The sequence below is a fragment of the Eupeodes corollae genome, chromosome 1 (assembly GCF_945859685.1).
Source record: "Eupeodes corollae chromosome 1, idEupCoro1.1, whole genome shotgun sequence".
Lineage (NCBI taxonomy): Eukaryota > Metazoa > Arthropoda > Insecta > Diptera > Syrphidae > Eupeodes > Eupeodes corollae.
In genome coordinates this window covers 127,401,244-127,421,309 of record NC_079147.1, presented here as the reverse complement: position 1 = coordinate 127,421,309, position 20,066 = coordinate 127,401,244, and the positions used below count along the sequence as shown (strand labels likewise).

The 20,066-nt window shown below is 31.9% G+C and overlaps 1 protein-coding gene and 1 pseudogene across 4 annotated transcripts in view; both read left to right on the top strand.

Annotated features, from left to right (window-relative positions):
* The window catches only part of LOC129952570 (protein doublesex), a 298,820-nt gene extending 282,317 nt beyond the window's left edge, over nucleotides 1–16,503 (top strand). For all 4 annotated transcript variants that reach the window (XM_056065227.1, XM_056065236.1, XM_056065220.1 and 1 more), the window contains one exon: nucleotides 16,306–16,503. The gene's annotated coding sequence lies outside the window, so the exon portion shown is untranslated. The remainder of the gene's footprint in view (nucleotides 1–16,305) is intronic.
* Nucleotides 16,504–19,466: 2,963 nt separating this feature from the next.
* Nucleotides 19,467–19,813, top strand: LOC129943419 (myb-like protein D; annotated as a pseudogene).
* The last annotated feature ends 253 nt before the right edge of the window (nucleotides 19,814–20,066 follow it).

Below are 20,066 nucleotides of genomic sequence, written 5' to 3'. Positions count from 1 at the left end.
AAATCTATTTCCTGTGAGGTTGGTGACACTTCGCATGATCGAGATATCATGTGTTAACTCCCTTCTTTCTTTAAGAAGTTTCCTCCGGAACTTCTCTTCTGACTATTGTCATAATTTTGTTTACTCTTAGGTTTATCATTTCATCTTCTGAGAGTTTTGGTATTCTTGTTCGTTTTGAATACTGTACTAAAAGAGTTAGTATGAGTGTTACAAAGAAAAATAAACCTGTAGTTGATATAATGGGATTATTTTCGACTTCCATTTTTATACTTTGAAGTAGGTTTATGTTTTCAAACTTTAGATTCTCATCTAGTGACTCATAATAGTTTTCTATTTCGTATCTGTTAATTGTTTGAGTCTTAAGGTAGTTTTGTATGCTTCTTGTGGGGTTGTAATAGATCTTTCCATCTATGTTAGTAAAGTTCTCGAAATTTATTAAATATACTCCGTCGAGTGATACATTGTCGACTGCATGCTGTCCTGATATTAGAATAACGCCATCTTTGATTTCTTCTAAGTCTATGTTTTTCTCTTTAATTTTATTACATTTTGTTTTCTGGTCGTTAAGCAACTCAGATAAACAACTGTTGATTTTATTAATTTCACAATATGTGTGTTCCAATTCTTTCTTACAATTTTTAACATTTATAAATTTGGAATTACATTTTATAATCTCTTTATCTAAAATTAGCTTTCCGTCTTGTTGACTGATAGCTCTAGCTTCATATAATTTACATTTTTTATAGATTATAGGATACTTAATATATATAACAATTATTTCTGCTTTTTGAGCAATTTTAAATTCTGATATATCTATCAGATCACTTATAGTGAATGTTTTTACAATTTCATTATTTATAATTTCTTTAATATCTCTTATATTAAATATGGCTGGGTTTAGAATTTTTAATTTAGCTAACGTTAAAGTATTTATCATGTTCTGTAATTCAAAAATTATAATTTTACATTTTTCAGTAACCCACTCGTCTCTAATAGTGTGCGTCACCGTGCTGACTGCTTCAAACAATTGTATATTAGTTACAAACTGTTTATTATTATTTTTTATAAGGTCGTTTATTTTATTTTCAATGATTAGTTCGTCGTCATGATCGGGAGAACCAGCTATCCATTTCCAGATGGTGCCTAAGGTTTCTATGGCTCGTTTGGAGCGTGTAATCGTTAGTTGGTCCAGTAATGTTTCTATTATAAGTAAGTTATTGTCATGTCTAGTTTCTCTAGGTGTGTCAGCGTATGCTTCTTCGTGATCTAATCTTATCCTTTCACGTGTATTGTCCAGAAAATTTCTAATTTTTGTGAGGTTAGTCACATGAAAAATATTTGAAGTGTTTTCATAAATAAAGACTTCACTGTCTTCTACTAACAGATAGTTTTCTCTCGTGTAATCAATAACATCGGCGTTTGTCTGGAATATAAATATGAGTATGACGAGTATGACGTCCATTGTCTAAAATTTAAAGTTTAAGGTTATCCTTGTGGACAATTCTTTTATTACTTAACTTTATTTTATTTCCTAAATCCTGTACTACAATTCTTTTCTTAAACTTTGGTTGTAACTTATTACGTACTCCTGTAATTTTTTGGTAAACTATGTCATTCGGTTCTAGTTTTTTTGTTTTTCTTTTCTTATTATGTGTGTCAAGCATTTTGTCTTGAGCTATGGCTAATTTAAAGGGAACGTCTTCATGAAAAGTTTTGTTATAAAGAATTTCTATTGGTTTCTTCTGCGTAGAAGAGTGAATAGTTTTATTGTATTCTTTCGCAGCTCTTATATAAATTTCTATCGCATCAAGTAATTTATGTTCTTGTTTCAAACATCTAGCTATTTCTTGTAGAGTGCTATGAACTCTCTCTATTTGTCCGTTTGTTGTACTATGGTAAGGAGGAGTATAGTATATTGTAATATCTGATCTTTTCATAAGAGTCGTAAAGACAGCAGAGGTAAATGCTACGTCTTGGTCACAAATAATATTTTTGCATTCAGGGAAAACTTGTAAAATTTCTAAAACTTTATTTGGCATATCTTGACGGTTGTCAATATTTTTTATCATCAAAAATTTAGAGTATTCATCTATACATGTCAAGAATTGTAATTTTTCTGTAAACATAACGTCTATGTGTACAGTCTCTCCCTCTTTTAAAGGAATTGGCGCCTCGCCAATTGGATGTAAGTGGGGGTGTCTATTGTATTTGTTTGTATTGCAAATTTCGCAATTTTTAGCAAATTGTAAAAATTCGGTTTGCATGTTTGGCCAATAATACTTTTCTATAATTTGCTTCATATTTTTCCGAGCATTTCTATGTGCCCTGTTATGAGTCTGCTCTATTATAGAGGTCTGATCATCCTTATTTGTAATATCATTAGCAAAAAATTTTGTTCTTACGAATTTGTTTTTAAAATTATTTTTTAGTATATTTTTGATTTCATATACTACCTCTGGAGTAGTGAATAATGCTACAATACCTTCCTTAAGGTATTCTTTAAATAAAGGGATAATATCTTCGGGATTAGAATATGTGATAAGATGTCTTTTTTTGTTAGAAAAAGGAATTAATTGTTCATGAAATGTTTCTAGACCTTTATTTATAATTATTTGTTGGTTATACATGTTCACAGGACGTTCGATAATTTCTATATCGTCTTCCTCGCTACTTTCGGCTGAGTGTAACGTTGCAATAGAATCGCTATCAGTAATCTGATTCAGATTTTGCCTTGACAATGCATCGGCAACTACATTGGTTGTTCCTGGTTTGTAAACCATCTTTGGTGCGTATTCCTCGATAAGCGCATGCCATCGTTTCATTTTGGCATTTGGGTTGCGGGGTGATACCGCAAATGTGAGGGGTTGGTGATCCGTATGGATCTCAAGATTTGTAACACCGTATAGGTAGTTACGTAAGTTTTTCAGAGCGTAAACGATAGCGTACAGCTCTTTTTCGTTCGCCGCGTAATTCCTTTCAGTTTTTCCTAGCGTTTTCGATATAAAGGTAATCGGTTTTTTATCTTGCGATAAGACAGCTCCGATGGCGTCATCTGAGGCATCGGTAGTTAAAATGAATGGTTTAGAGTAATCGGGTTGATTTAATTCGATTTCGGAGGTTAAATGTTTTTTTAAGTTTTCGAAAGCATTAATTCCTTCATTATCTAAATTAATTTCAGTTTTCTTGGCGACATGTGTGGAAACTTGTCCATTTTCGCTCTGTAGGAATTTTGTAAGTGGTTTCGCTATTTGCGCATAGTTACGTATAAATTTCCTGTAGTAGCCTATCATTCCTAAGAATGATCTAAGTTGTCTCAAGGTTTTTGGTTGAGGATAATCTTTTATAGTTTGTATCTTATTAGGATTGGTTTTAATAACATTATGTCCGATGACATAACCTAAAAAATCTACTTTTTCTTCATATAAGGTAGATTTCTCTATTGAAATTTTCATGTTTGCTCGTTTTAGCGTATTAATAATTGTGTTTAGATGATCTGTATGTTCTTCTAGTGAATTTGAATATATAATTATATCATCTATATAAACATGACAGAATTTACCTATATAAGGTCTTAATATGTCATCCATAGCACGTTGAAATATTGAAGGCGCATTCTTTAATCCAAAAGGCAATCTTGTATATTCATACTTGCCATTATTAATACTAAAGCTTGTCTTTTCTATGTCAGATTCCTTCATCTTTATTTGGTGGAATCCACTTTCTAGATCTAATGTCGAAAAGTACTTTGCCTTTCCTAAATTAGATAATATGACGTTAGTGTCAGGTATTGGATATTTATCCGAAATTGTTTGTTCGTTTAATTTCTTATAATCAATAACTAAACGATTTTTGGAAGTGCCATCCTCGTTCGTTCCTTTCTTTGGAACAACCCAAACTGGCGAGTTGTAAGGACTTTTTGACGGCCTTATTATATTTTTTTTCAATAGATCATGAATTTCGTTATTCACGAACTTGTTTGCGCTTAAGGGATAAGGATATTGCTTAGTCCAAATAGGACGGTCTGAACTTGTACGGATTTCCGCTGTAACATCAGTCCTAAAAGGCAATGTGGTATCAATGTTTGAATGAATACTTTTTATTTTCTTCATCATCTCATCCACTTGTTTACATACATCACTTCCCTGAATATGATTAATCATATTATAATCTTCTTCAAAATATATTTTTTCAGATTTACTATTATATTTTAATGTGTTATCATTAAAATCTATTCTGGCATTGACCAGACTTAATAAATTTGCTCCTATTAGAGCTTCGTATTCAAGATTTCTTATTACATAAAATCTTGTTTTCGTATTTAATATTAATGCTTCGTGGCATTTATTAATTAATATTTCCCCGTTTACGGTTCGGGCACGCTTTAGTATAGGTAGAGTGATTGGGTCACTCAATATACCTGGTTGACAGTAATTGCAACTGGCACCGGTATCTATAAGTATTTTGATTACTTTGTTCCCTATTCTTCTTCGTAAGTGGGGTAATCCCACTTTTCTCCTAAAAAATGCTCGTTTTCGTTGAGGTTATTAACTCTCTCGAATTTTACCGGAGGTGGTTGGATAGAATGCTGTGCACTCTCTCTTTCCCTCTTATACAAAGGTCTTGTATTATTGTTATAAGTGTTAAAATTCGGTTTTTGCCAACGTGGCGCATAACTATTATTATTATTATTAAAATTCCTATCAACTTGCTTAAACGGGTTTTGGGTTTGTTGCTGTGGTATTGGCCTATTCTGAGAACTGCCAAGAACCATTGGTTCAAATAATTGTGGGAGTTGTCTATAGTCGTTCCGTCTTTGATGTTGAGTTGGTCTTTGTGTTTGATTTATTTTAGGGAATCTTAAGTTATTATGATTCCTATCGTTACAGTTGTTTTTGTTCTCATTTTTATGTTGGGCAAATTGTAAAGCAAAGTTAGATCTAATGTGATTACTTTCAAGTTCTTGTGCTTTGGCTAAAGCATTTGGCAGATCTTGAGGGTTGAGAGAAAACAGTATTTGTGACAGTTGACCGTTAAGGCCTGTAATGAATACGCGAAGAGCATTTCGTCTGTTAATATTATTTAACTCAATAGTGACTGGTGAACTTGAACCATGAGTCATTATAGTTTTGTTGGTCAGTAATGTCAATTTTTTATTAACCTCATTATAAAAATCTATAAGTCGTAGCGAACCCTGTCGCAATATACTTAATTCTTGTTCTATTACATGTACTGGACGTTTGTCCGCATACGCAAAATCGAGTCTTGCCATTATGGCTTCAAAGTTAAGTACTGTACCGTGGTTGGTGAGTACGTCGTTTGCATGTTGTGTTATTTTATTTCTTAATATAGTAAGGGCGGCGAAGTATCTACTACTTCCTATAATGTACAACTTCATTGAGTTGTGCGCAGCCTCACGCCAACTTACATATGCACTCTGATTTCCTGAAAATTCAGGTAAACTTTTTATAATCTCAAGAGATTCTATGCAATTTATGTTTGGGTCAATTACTTGACAAGAAAATTCGGTTACTATATTATTTAGCCCTAATCCGGAAACCATTGACTCTAATTCATCAATTTTCCGTTTATATTCTCTTTCTTGCTCTTGCAACAATCGTTGCACCTCAATATTATTAGTTTGTAAAGCTCTTGCGAGCATTTGGTCCACAGTTGCTGCGGACACACTAGTAGAGTCGAAAGCCATTTCGAAATTTATTTCTTTATAATCTATATCAAATTTAATTTTTTCTAACTCTTTAATTTCTATTACTTCTTTTATATTATTTTTTTTATTTTTCCTTTTCCACATTTAAGGTTTAAGCCACTTTGTATTTCTAATATGTTCTTAAATAATTTGTCTTACTAAAATTAACATCTGCTTCTCCGGATGCCTTCTGCTGTCCGTTGAATATATATATGTATCTGTGTCTTCTCCTTCTTCGTGGCACTCAGCACTTTAGTTATTTAATTTCCTTTAGAAACTTTATGTCTTGGATTGTTTGTCCAATGAACTGTTTCTTTGGTTTTTTTGCACTTTCTCCTTTCTTTGAAGGATATTTGGCCGTTTATTTGGCAAAAAATGGCACTATCACTGATTTTACTTTTTGTTAAAAATATTTATTTTTAATTTTTTTTTCAAATCGTATGTAACTGGCCGATCGCAAAAATTAACACTTTACTTTTTTTGTTCAAGTTAAGTTAAAACGCGATCCCGGTTGAGCCCCCAATTAATTTATATCATTTATATTTCAAGTTTTAAAAAAATAAAAATATTTTATTACACCAATTTCAACCGCTTACTTCTAAGGTACAATTAATTCTAAAAGCTAGCATCTAAAAATATTCAATATCCCTACCAAGAGAGATGATGTTTATATCATAGCATTGTCTGGTTACCAGGAGTATCATGTTTCATTTTTTGGCATCGGACGTGATGTTGAGATTTCGATATATTTGTTTATTAAATCTATTTCCTGTGAGGTTGGTGACACTTCGCATGATCGAGATATCATGTGTTAACTTGTATATATACGCGTCCGGTGTTAAATACCCATTTTCTTTTACCATTTGTTTTTTTTTCTATTATTTAAATTCTTTGTAATTTGCTAACTTTTATTTAAAAAATATATTGGGTTTTAATATAGGGATCGTTAATTCCACGCTTTCCCAAAAATAAATATTAATTTTAAAAATCGATTTTTCGTTGTGTTATCTTTTTATCTTCGCTTCACTCATCGCAAAGAATTTTGGAATTTTCTTTCTCGGTTTTAAAAAAAAATTATTGGCATCTATTTTTATTGTAATGTACCCCACTGTAAGTACTTGCAATAAAATATTTCCAAACTGTCGCAATTTGCTTGATTTTATAAATAAATGAACATCGTTACAATTTAAAGAAAAATTCTTATAAAAGAACCCAGCCCAGCTGAGCAGCCGCGGTTACAGCTTCGTCAACTAGCTGTATTTATAGTTGAATTTTTTTGTTCTCTCTTTTGTTTAGCGCTCGTACTTGGTTGAATGCGATTTGATAATTTCGTTGTGTGCTACACTGCAGCGCCGCTAGGTTAGTTTTGTTATAATTTGGTTCAAATAATAAATAATATTAACAAAATAAAGTGTAACAATATATAATGATACAATACAACACACAATAAACAAAATTCGTGCACTTTGTCTGGAAACTATTAAAACAAAAAGATAACCGAACATAGGTAAAACTGACGATGAAGCCACCTAACCAGAAAGGTGTACGTGACTCCTCGAACGTTACAGTACAGCATCCGAGGAGTCATGCATAAGATCATAGCGACGAATGTGCAGAACGACTTGTACCCCGATTTGGTTCGACGCGCACAATTCAATAACATTTTGTTAATAAAATATATATATATGTTTTTTAAGTATAACTTTTACAATTTGTTAACTCATCGCAAATTCGTTTGAAAATGCGATTTGCTTCCATATTATTTAGAAATTTTGTAGGGTTATTGTTTTCAATGCAAGATAGTTTGATAATAGCTTCAATAAAGGCTATAGTAGGTTTCGTTCTAAGTTTCGTTTAACTTTGCATTGAGTCAGTTGTAACTAACTCTTAAAATGTCGTGATATACCTTCGTCAAGTGCAGTCGCATTTTCTTTTCGCTCCTTAGTTGCCCTTTTCCACCTTTTTACCGACCCCAAATAATCAATTACAAATCAAAAAAAAAAAAAAACTATCAATATACTCGCAGCGCGTGTGATAGTTCTTACCCGACCTACTTTACTGCTCATCGCCGTTTCCCATTACACCAGCATTTTTTTCTTCTTGTGTACTAACAAGCATAGAAAAAATTAAAAGCAACTAAACAATAACTTTAACAAAAAAAACCATATTATTTCTTTTTTGATTAATTATGTCGTGCGCCAATAAAATGTGTGTCATCGTTGACTCAAACGCGGAACTATTAAAGTGCAGTGGCCTTTGTGGGAAATACTTACACCCCTCTTGTGCTGGCTTGGCCAGAAAGGCGAGTGTATACCTAAAAGACTATCTACGCAATTTCGCGTTTTATTGCGATGAATGCAATAAAATATCTGTGTCGGATATTATGATTGCAATTCAATGTTTAAAAGAATCCCTATCTAACGAACATTCGGTTTGCCAAGATCAAATTTCTAATCTCTCCAAGAAATTTGATCATGTTTGTAACAGTGTTGAGGACTCAAACATCCAATGTCAACAATCGTCTACGCAGTGCCTTTCCACGATACGTTCTTTGGAAAAACAATATTGTGACGTCATAGGTGGGTTGAATTCTCTTCGTGTAGACATTGACGATAAGTTAAAGGTGCTAACTTGGTCGGCAAACGATCTGAAAAAAAACTTGTCTGACCAGTTAAACCTACTGAAATCTGATATTGATTGCTGTTTGCAAAGTTCGTCATCACGGCTCTCCCCCTCCTCCAATCAAATGAGTGAAGTTACACACGTCAGACTCGTTAACGAATTTGAAAACATTAATTGTATGCTTACTCGGGTTTCAACGGCACTCATATCTATTGCTTGCGATATAAGCAATCAAGAACAGAAATATACGAGTGTGTACCGCGAGCTTGAAAGCCTAAATGTTAAATCTCAAAAAATTGAATCGCTTCTCTACGACATCATTAAACAACCCGGCATACCGTCATGTGATATCGCGAACGTATCCATTCGTGATGAAATTCATGCGGCAAACCTGGCAGCTGACTCTCTGCAACAAACCACCTCAGTGAATACTATTGCAGAGGACGAAATAATTAAAAAATGTGGCCATTCCTGGAAGTTATCGGACTGGAATTTGAGACTAAGCAGGCTAGAATCTGCTAATAATACATGGTTCGTGCTGACCATTTTTTCGCGCAAACAAATCCCATCTCATAGAGTATACTACTTCCTTAATGACGCCGTCAACGTAGTCGATTCTATTAGAGATCTTGGTATTATGTGTGACAAACACCTGAACTTCCCTTCCCATTTTGACCAAATTATTAATAAAGCTAATAGATCTCTCGGTTTTATTAAGAGATGGTCAAAAGAATTTGCCAACCCCTATGTAACTAAAGCGCTTTACATTTCCCTAGTCCGTCCTCATCTTGAATATGCATGCCAAGTATGGTCTCCCTTTTATGAAAACCATTCACTCAGAATTGAAAATGTTCAAAGACGTTTCGTTCGATTTGCCTTACGTGGCCTCCCCTGGGATGATACATCCAACTTGCCTCCTTATGCCGATCGACTAAAACTGATAGGTTTGCAGCCCTTATATATTTATTTGCTCACCAATTGTTAATGGGCAATATAGATTCCCCGGCACTCCTGAGTGATATTCATCTTAACACTAACCCTCGAAATCTGCGATCTGTTTCCCTTTTCTATATCCCTCATCACCGCACTAATTACGGGCACTTTGAACCAATGTCCAGAATTCTTCGTCACTGCAACGCTGCTATGGTAGTTTTCGATTTCAACATTTCCAAATCCCATCTGAAAGATACCCTTTACTTTTTCCCTTTTTGAGTCCGAATTCCCCGTCCCCTGTAATTTTAAGTTAAGTAAAATCAAAATTGTTAGTTCTTGTACATTAAAGAGCTTTGATGTGGGCCTTAGGGCCCACATGAATTAATGTTGAAAACTGATAACAAGAACTGCAAAAAAAAAAAAATGTTAATGTTAAGCTAGTTTTAAGTTAAGTTAAGTTATGATAGCTTGTATTAAGCTAAATAAATAAATAAATAAATAAAATGTCTGTGCTAGTTGCAATCTTGTAATCAAACGCTCTAATAACACTGAATTCGTCGAGTGCGGATATTTCTGCGGTCGTCATTTTCATAAAAACTGTGTCGAGCAATCTGAAGAAAACTTTAAATCATTAACAAATCGTAATTTGTTCTGGAAATGTGACTCTTTTGTGAATTTAAACCTCTTCATTTTCATAAATTATTTTCTTTCCCTAACTTTTAATGGTATACAAAATGATCTTAATGACCTCAAATCATTGTTTTCTAATAATTCTCCTCAACGTAAAATCGCCAAAAAGAATACCAAAAGCCCTGTTAGAGACATTGATTCAAACGCCCTTCTGGATAATATCACCAATTGCTCATTGAAATCCAATGCACCGTCTTCTAGCCCTTTAGCCAGCACCGCTTTAGCTATGGAAACAGAAACGGTCCATGATTCAATGAAAAGTTCATCAACATCTTCTTAAATTAATCTGAGTGTACTACTCAGCTAACATAAATTCTCCAATTCTCATAAATGAAAAAAAATTGTCTTGCGTGAAATCAATAACAATAACAATAAAGAACCACCAACTCACAATAATTCACCATTATCCACACCTCAGCATCATAATACTGAAATGTCTTCTTTAGCCGCGTTTTATTATCACCATGATCTAATCCAGATCATTCATTTACATGCATTACAACAACAAATCAAGATCCTGCTTTGCGTTTGGATCTTAATTTGAAATCCAAAATTTATTTGTCTATTTCGCACCGAGAGGGATGCAATTTGTAATATAACATTAATATATTGGTATCACTACCAACTATTTAAGATATAACCCATATTGCCATAGTTACATTTCCATCCGACTGAAAAAAATAATTCAAATGGAAAGTAAGCAATTTAATTTTGAATTACTTTTTATACCAAACACACAAAACAAAAACCTTTGACTATATAAAACATAAATTAGTGAACCTAAAATGGATAAGTGCAAAAAATGCCAATTAAGCCCAATTAATGGATATAATTTTTCCCTAAAAAGAACAACAAAAAAATATTCATGAAATAAAATGTTCTTTGGGCAACTCTGCTTTAAACGTCAAATAATTCCCAAATCTGCAACCACAAAAAATGGAAAACACAAATAAATTGTAAGTAATTTGTAAAATAAATATACCTATCTCGTATTGCATTCGTCAAATTTGATTTTAATTTTAGGCCAAGAAGAATCTGGAGTGCACAAGAAACCAAACCCTTTCTAGATACTTATTCCAAACGAAAATTTGAGTTTGAAAGTGCCAGACTGAAAAAATTTGCGATGAAGAATGTTTTGGAGGACTTGATTTCACTTCGAGTTTTGGTAGGTAATTCATGTTTAAGTTTAAGGATTATAATTTAAACCTATTTTGTTTGTTTTTTGTAGATCCAGCCAACAACAGAGGAAATGCTTAGGTTAAAATTAAAAAAACTTACTAAGAGCCTATAAGACTGCTGTTGACAAGAACAAAAGGACTGGAGAGTCCTTAATCAAAGCTCCTTTTGAGGACCAAATGAATGAAATATTTGGTTCCCAGCCCATTATTAAAAACACACATTCAATAAATTTGTGTGGCAAAAAAATAGAAGAGCTGTCAATGGAAACAAAATGTATAAGCTTTAAATTTATTTATTTATGCAAATAATTTAACAATTTTTTTTTTTTACAGAATCCAGTAAAACTCCTCTAGCATCTTCTATTTCATCAGCAAATAGAATAGCTACAAAAAGGATTGAAACAGTTAATGTTTCGCAGCCAGGTAGAGGATTGAAATAAAAAAATAGTAACATATTTGTGCAGAATCAAGTATATCCTTAAACCCGGAAGCGTCTTCTTCTTCACCCATCGGGATCGGTGCAACATCATAAAAAAGGCAAGGGATGGTGAACAAAAAAAAATTGGGAGATGAAGGAAAAAGCCAGTACCCGTGGCATGATGGTTAGTGCGTTGGACTGTCATGCGAGGGGTCTTGGGTTCAATCCCTGCCTGTGCCACCTTAATTTAAAAAAAATAATTTTAGCGGGTACTGCCTCTTGCGAGGAATTGACAAATCCTTCAAGAGTAATTCTTGTCATGAAAAAGTGCTTTCTTAAACTAGCCGTTCGGATTCGGCATAAAAATTGTAGGTCCCTTCCATTCCTGACAACATTACTCGCACACAGGAATGGTTGAGAGTTGTAAGTCAATAGGCCCTGGTTCACAACGGACTGTTGCGCCACCCCATTTGATTTGATTTGAGATGAAGGAAAAAAGGGCTGCGGACAGAAACGAAATTTTGAAGGAATATATGGCCAAAAAATTAAGAAAAATGGATGAAGCAGAAGAAGGAAGCGAAGCTCGCCTAGTCAGGAAAGAAAAGTTGCTTAGAGAATTATTTTATAAACCATAAATTTCATAAGCATATGTATGTCATGGTTTATAAAATAATTCTCCTAGTAACTTTTCTTCGTTTTTTTAGTACCTACATATATGTAGTTTATGAATTTTTTTTTTTATTATTTTTGATTTCAATTTTGTGTTTTATGAGAAATGGATTTGTGATGTTTTTGTTTTTATTTCGTTTTTAGTTCAATAAAGAAACTTTTATTAAAATACTTTTATATATAAATTAGATGTCTGTTTATTAATTCGTCTATTAGCTGCTGCCGCCCATTACTGTTTGAGGACACTGTATGAAAATCAAGTTATCTACACACATGTTATGTAATATGCATGCGCAGACCTCCAAATTTACGTTTAAGTTTGTTTGCTCAGTAAAATGAAGAACTCTTCGGAAACGAGTTTTTAGTAGACCAAATGAATGCTCTACTAATATTCGTCCCGAAGAATGAATTTCACTAAATTTACGTTGAGCAGCTGCCCCATTCCCATTGTCTTTGAAGGGTGCAATAAGCCAGTCAAGATATGGATATGCTGATGCTGAGTCGCTAAGCAGAAACAGTTAAATGAAAAAAGTTCTTCTGTCCTCTCGCATGCATCCTTGTATAGATCGGATCTATGTAGAATTCGGCTGTCGTGCAAGCCCCCGGTTCTCCACAGAAACCATTTATAAATGTTTTCTTTGCATCAACAACACCTTGCAGTAGAAGGCTGTAGCTATGCTTTCTGTTGAAATAATCTTCTTTGTTTGAAACCGGGGCCTTGATTATTATGTGTGATCCGTCAATACATCCCAAAATTCCTGGCATCTTTGTTTTTGCCTCCATTGTAGCCATATTTTGGGCAATTTCTTCTCTGCTTGGCCACTTCACATATTCATGACCGATGAATATAAGCCATAAAGTCACCCTCTTCACAATTCCCCAAGCGGTGGAACAGAAATGTATGTTTTTCTTCTTGGTGTGGTAACAAATCGTGGCAATAACTTATACCGATCTAGTATAAATTTTAATATTTACATCTAAACGTTAATATAAAATAAGAAACATTTTGTGTATACCTATCAAAATGACGACAGTTGACCTATGAAGCCGAAAGTGATTTTTAAAATCTGCGTCACAAAACGTATGCACAATACCCAACAAATTTGTTATTTTATTCGTCTGCTGAGGAATTGGAACTACTCGTATCATCTAGTAGTGCGGACAAATTTTACGAGAGTTATTCATCGCTATCATCGCTTTCAATAAGAACTACAAATATAAAAGTTTATAATAAAAACTTTAAATAGTAAAAAAAAATATGATGATCCCATGCTGTTTTATTATCATGATCTGATCCGGATCATGTTGGGAATAAGAAATATGATTTTTAATAATGCAATATAATTTTACTTTTACTAGATGATCTTATAAAATAGGATTGATAGTGGAAATTTTCCACTCATCTAAGAAAACACCACAAGAAAGAGACTGATTAAATTTAAATTGAAGCGGATAATTCTAAGTTTCAAAGCAGTGCGTTAAAACAAGTGGAAAAATTCCATGACAATCTGGATAAATCGATGGGTCCAGTTCACGTAAGGCAGAACTTACATCATCAATATCCTAAAAGATATGACAGCAGTCAGTCAATGGTAATAAAGAACTTGCGTCATAGTTATTACCAATAACAACATCAGAGGAGTTGTAGATGTTTTAAAAATTATCGGCAAACCAATCAACAATAATTCTAGGATCACTAGATGTAACATCATTGTGAATCATTGACGATGGAAAACCAATTGATTTCCATTTGAAATTAATAAAATTTAAAAAACATTTGAGATTGAGCTTGAGATTTTGTTCTGTTTTTTGAACATACATAACTACTATAGCAAAACTTGGACAGGAAAACATACTCTTTCCTAAGGCGAGAATATAACATGAAATCTATTTGGTTTTAAGATAATTGATACTTTTTAAAGCATTACTCTTAGCATTCTTTAACTTACGCGACCTTACATTAGACCACGGAGGATGCGAGTTCATTCTAGTTAGAGATCGCGGAACAGAGAAAGCCAATTCTCTTTCAAAAATATCTAAAAGGTACAAATTAACAGGGCAACATGGTGGATGGAATTTGAAAACAAAGGGATGCACTCAGTAACAATGATTGCATTATCCTCATTAATGAAGACAAGGTCTAGCATTATATATAAAGAGTTGTGAATAAAGCACACTTCAATTAAGTTAAGAATCTCCTTCAATAGAAACACATATTTGTTCAATGATGTTCTCTTCTGGAGATGAATTGTTTGATAAATAAGATATGCCACCAGTGGTCTCCGAACAGCAAGAAGAACACCTCCACCCATTCTATATCCAACATCACATGACGATCTCGACGAAATAATGAAAATTCCGACGCATCCAATGTCTCCTCGTTACCTATTTCGTTAAATAATAGCCACGTTTCCACAAAAGCAAAAATATGATATTCGGATGAATCAACAAGAGCAGAGAGATCTTTGAATTTTCCTCTTATTCCACCCATGTTTTGGTAATACATTAAAAATTCATTCTTGTTTAAATCCATGCATTTACTCCTTTCCCCTGATCTACTTCCCTCTGTCCAGTAATTTTCAGAAGTTCTTCGTTTTTTGCTCCATCTCTAGGAATAAAATCCGTCACGACAGTATTTTTCGGCCAATTTGATCCAATCAATGCTAACTTAAAGTTATTAGCTGGAATTCCAACTTTAAAGTTTATAAATTCTTTTTAACAAGTTAACAGCAACATATCTTGATAAACATTTTGCAAATGTAGAAGCATCAAACTTTTAAACATGATGCCATTTGTGAGTCACAACAACATCAAGACCTTCCGCAACATTTTGTCCACAAACATGAACATTGTGTTTTTTCTTTTTTTCTGCATTCGCTCGCCAGCAATGGCCCGTCCTACTACGTTCCACAGTATTCCGAGTAGTTGTTATCACTCCCGTTGCCTCACCCGCTGCCACAACCCCAGCTACCGATGCATTAGAATTAGACAATCCATGCATCCATCCGGATAATTTGTATTTTATTTAAAATAAACATAGGAACATAAAATTATACTATAATAATCAGAAGCTTTTTGAACACAGTTAGGATTATGGGTTGCCATGGCAACTGACATATTTCAAACTGATTAACTTAACTTGTTTCTATCAATTAATTGTAAAATGTTATGCCAATCATGCTACATACATCTCTCTACCTAAAGAAAACACCCTTGACCTCAAATATATTTATGGACTATATTGATTCCTAATGCTTATGACAAATAATACAACTGCTTAAATGCCACATAGATATTTTTATTTTAATTATATTTTTTTATATTTTACCACTTATGTTTAAAAAGTTTCATAACCTTTTGAATGAATAAGTCTTATTAGGTCGAGCATTAAAAACTACCCTAAAATAATGTGTTATATGTTTTGGTTGTTGCCAAGTGAATTTTTCAGTTTTTTCTATCTATACCTCCAAAATAAATAAATATATTAAAAAAATCAAAAAATAAATCAGAAAAAGATGAAGATTTAGTAAGCTCAGGTATTGTGTAAAGTGAAATAGAACCCCTTGAGTAAATTAAAAAAACAAATACTATTTTGAAATAACATACAAAGTTACATTGAGAAAAAGATGAACAAAAATGATCGGAAAAAAGTATTAATTAATTTCTCAAAGTAACAAATTTGTTTTGCTAAAAATTTCAAAAGCAGTAAAAACAAGACAAAAACCATTACATTAAAATTTCATAAAAACAGCCGTTACTCGAATACCTGGACGGGAGAAACAAGTCCATTTAGCAAATTCTCATAGGCCATGATCTTTCCACACCACATTTAGTTTGGCATCAACTTTTTCGAGACTCCCTGTGTAGAAAAACAAAACTTTTATGCACCTTAAATATGCAATTCAAATATTAATTTATGTTGTATTATTATTCAATGTTCATTTTCAAATAATAAGTCCTATTGGTTTTGCGCACAAGATTTCAGCAGACCCTAAAATTAATTTGTATGACAAACTTATGTTATTCCTAAATTTTAAACAATAATAAAAATGGCCAATAACAACATTTTTTTTTTTATTTTCTCTTTTTAGGTATATATCAAAGATCTGGAAGCAAATTTAAAAAATAAACCTTTCAGTTCTGGCTGTGAGCGAGGCAAAATGCTTACTATTTTAAGCTATAACATTTTAAATTAGATTAATCTTAACATATGTAACAAATATTATTACAGTATAAAAAATCGGCAGGTTATGCTCTGCTGCAATAAAACATATCTGGTTTTAAAAAAATGTATTTTTTGATTGATTGAAGTGATAGTGAAAATGATTTCGAAATAAGAATATTTGTGAACAACGTAAAGTTCTACATATACATACGTATGAACTTACACCTAATTTTCATCATATTATGTTGAGTACAGGTAATTTACCAAAAAAGTTTCGCTGTTGAAGCTCTAACAAAATGTTTGACCTTTAAATACCTTTAACGCGTGCGTGATGCGACTCTTTACACGATGTTTACAACAAAGTCATGAAGGTGTGTACCAACATTCAGCTAGGTGGTAGCGTTAAAGAGTTTCGTTTCGGCTTTTTATTAGACATTTCTCAATTTTATGCTAACAATTTGAACCATGGAAAGATACGCAATAGATCAAGCAGTTAAAGTTATTCATGCTTATCATAAGAATGGGCGTTCAAATCAAAATGCATATATCCGTGATTTTTTTCGGTCAATTTAACCGTCCAAATATGGGTTAAATCAGAAAAACCGTGCAAAAACTTAGGTAAACCAAGTCTGTAGTACACCTCATACTGCAATATTGCTGACATTTGCATTAGTGTGGCTAAAGAGTCAAACCGTTATGGTTTCCAACAATTGCAGCTCTCACGCTCGTCGTTCATGAACATAATGCACATGGAATTTCCGAATTACTATCGAAAAACCAATGCACACACAATAAGTGACATTTTCTCCTGTGTGGGTGTTGCATTAAATCTGTTATAATTCAAACATTTATGGATAAATTTCTTAGTAGTCGATTTTAAACGCAAAATCCAGTACTCTGATTGTTGACCGCCATTGAGGGTTTTCATATGGGCATCGTGGCAGACGAGTGACGCAAGGAAAATTTTTTGACTGGAGTATTACTGGATGCTTTTGTGAATAAGGGATATAAATACTTTCTTAGCGGCCCCCAACTCCAAAGATTCCTTCTACATCCATGAATAGCGAAAGTTTCGCATTTTGTTTAGAGATTATTTCTCCTTTGGTAGTTTTCCTACCTTGAATTGAAATTTTTTTAAGAACCGACCGACGCCAGTACGCTGCGGCTCGATATAACAGATTAATTGATGAAAAACTATTGAAAAGAAGTTGATTTGATTGGAATGTAGTGAAGTGAACAATGAGATGAAAAATGTTAATAATGGCGTACCCAGATACGATCGACTTACTTTTGGTTTTGGAACTATCTGACCGTCTCATTTGAAGTTCTTTTAGTTCGATATCAACCGAAGGATGAACAATTTTATCAAACGATTGAAGGAAATATGGTCCATAACACCATTGACAGGTTTGAGTAAGATCACTTGGTGAGGCTCCTCGCAACGAGATGTCAGAGGGGTTGTTCTTGGATGGAAAAACACTCATCCGTAAGTTCTTTTATTTCTGCCACTCTATTGGCCACAAACGTGTTTCATAAATATGGTGCGCTTTAAATATACACCCCACCCCCAAGGATTGTAAAGTCGTAAAGGTGAACATGATCTGATAGTATGGTCCTCTTTGTAATTTTCTTATGTTCTGGAAACTGGATTTTGAAGGTGAAAACGTTCGGTGGTACTGGATCCCAAGAGCCTTAGTTGCATTTTTCTAGTCGAAGGATAGTGGAATTGGTTTTAATAACCTGTGTCTGCATCTTAAACGCCTCTCTACTTAGTCTATCCCATGAATAAGATCATAGACGTAAAAGTTCTTCATGGCTATCTTCAATGCAAGTGGGAAGTCATCACGTTCATCAGGTGCAAGTTGTTGAAGCTATCGGATAGCAGCAGTAACGAATGTAACCGTGTTAAGGAAGTACGTTTTAACTACCTTAATACATTGAATCACTTAAAGCTACCCAAATTTATCGATAAATTTAATTTATGTCAGCAGTGAATGCAATCTTGAACCAACATGCATACCGTATCTAACAAAACTTTGAGATTTTCAGATGACCCTTGAGTTATTTTTGACTGATCGAAAAGAAGTTTGAATTGATTATCTTTCAATAACTGACCCAAAGTTTGTGTTGCTATTTCGAAATGTTCGTGCCGCTTCACCAGATAAATTACCTTTTCAATACTGCATCTTATGAGCATCAGATATTGAAGTATTTTTATTTGCCATTGCTTCAAACAAGCTTTTAAATTCTGGCCACATTTTAAGAGAACCATCAAAGGTAGGAATTTTGATAATAGGGAGTTTAAGTCTCGCCGACAGTGATGATAAATTTTTTTTTATTGTGAAAACTATGGCTGTCAATATTTGAGCGCACCCCTTTTAATTGACATGGATAATTGAAATTTCTTTTATTTTATGGAAAACGAGGGAATCCATGTGACCTTTGCTTCTTCATAAGGAGCGATGCGCAAGATCATAAGCTTAAGAAACTATACAGATGTTTCATCCCTATAGAAGAAAATGTCCCACATTTTTTCCACTGCTCCTTGGCCATCGACCGCCAAAAAGCTTTTTGACGTTTGATCTTCAAGCACAAAAAGCTGTTTTTGATTTTACATATCGGCTTAGCAGAATGACTGTTCTAAACTATGTGTCTAACTGTAAGAAACTTCTAAAATTGTTAAATAATAATAATAATAATAATAATAATAATAATAATAATAATAATAATAATAATAATAATAATAATAATAATAATAATAATAATAATAATAATAATAATAATAATAATAATAATAATACTAATAATAATAGTTATAATAATAATAATAATAATAATAATAATAATAATAATAATAATAATAAAAATAATAATAATAATAATAATAATAATAATAATAATAATAATAATAATAATTATAACAATAACAATTTTAATAGTGATAATAATAATGATAGTAATAGTATAAATAAAAATAATAATAAAACATCTAATAATAATTATAATAATAATAATAAAAATAGTAAACACAATAATAATTATAATAAAAATAACAATAATAATAATAATAATAATAATAATCATAATAATAATAATAATAATAATAATAATAATAATAATAATAATAATAATAATAATAATAATAATAATAATAATAATAATAATAATAATAATAATGATAATAATAATAATAATAATAATAGTAATTATAATAATGTTAATAATAATAATAATAATAATAATAATAATAATTATAACAATAACAATTTTAATAGTGATAATAATAATGATAGTAATAGTATGAATAAAAATAATAATATAATAATAATACATCTAATAATAATTATAATAATAATAATAATAATAAAAACAATAATAATAACAATAATAATAATAATAATAATAATAATAAAAATAATAATAATAATAATAATAATAATAATAATAATAATAATAATAATAATAATAATAATAATAATTATAACAATAACAATTTTAATAGTGATAATAATAATGATAGTAATAGTATAAATAAAAATAATAATAAAACATCTAATAATAATTATAATAATAATAATAAAAATAGTAAACACAATAATAATTATAATAAAAATAACAATAATAATAATAATAATAATAATAATCATAATAATAATAATAATTATAATAATAATAATTATAACAATA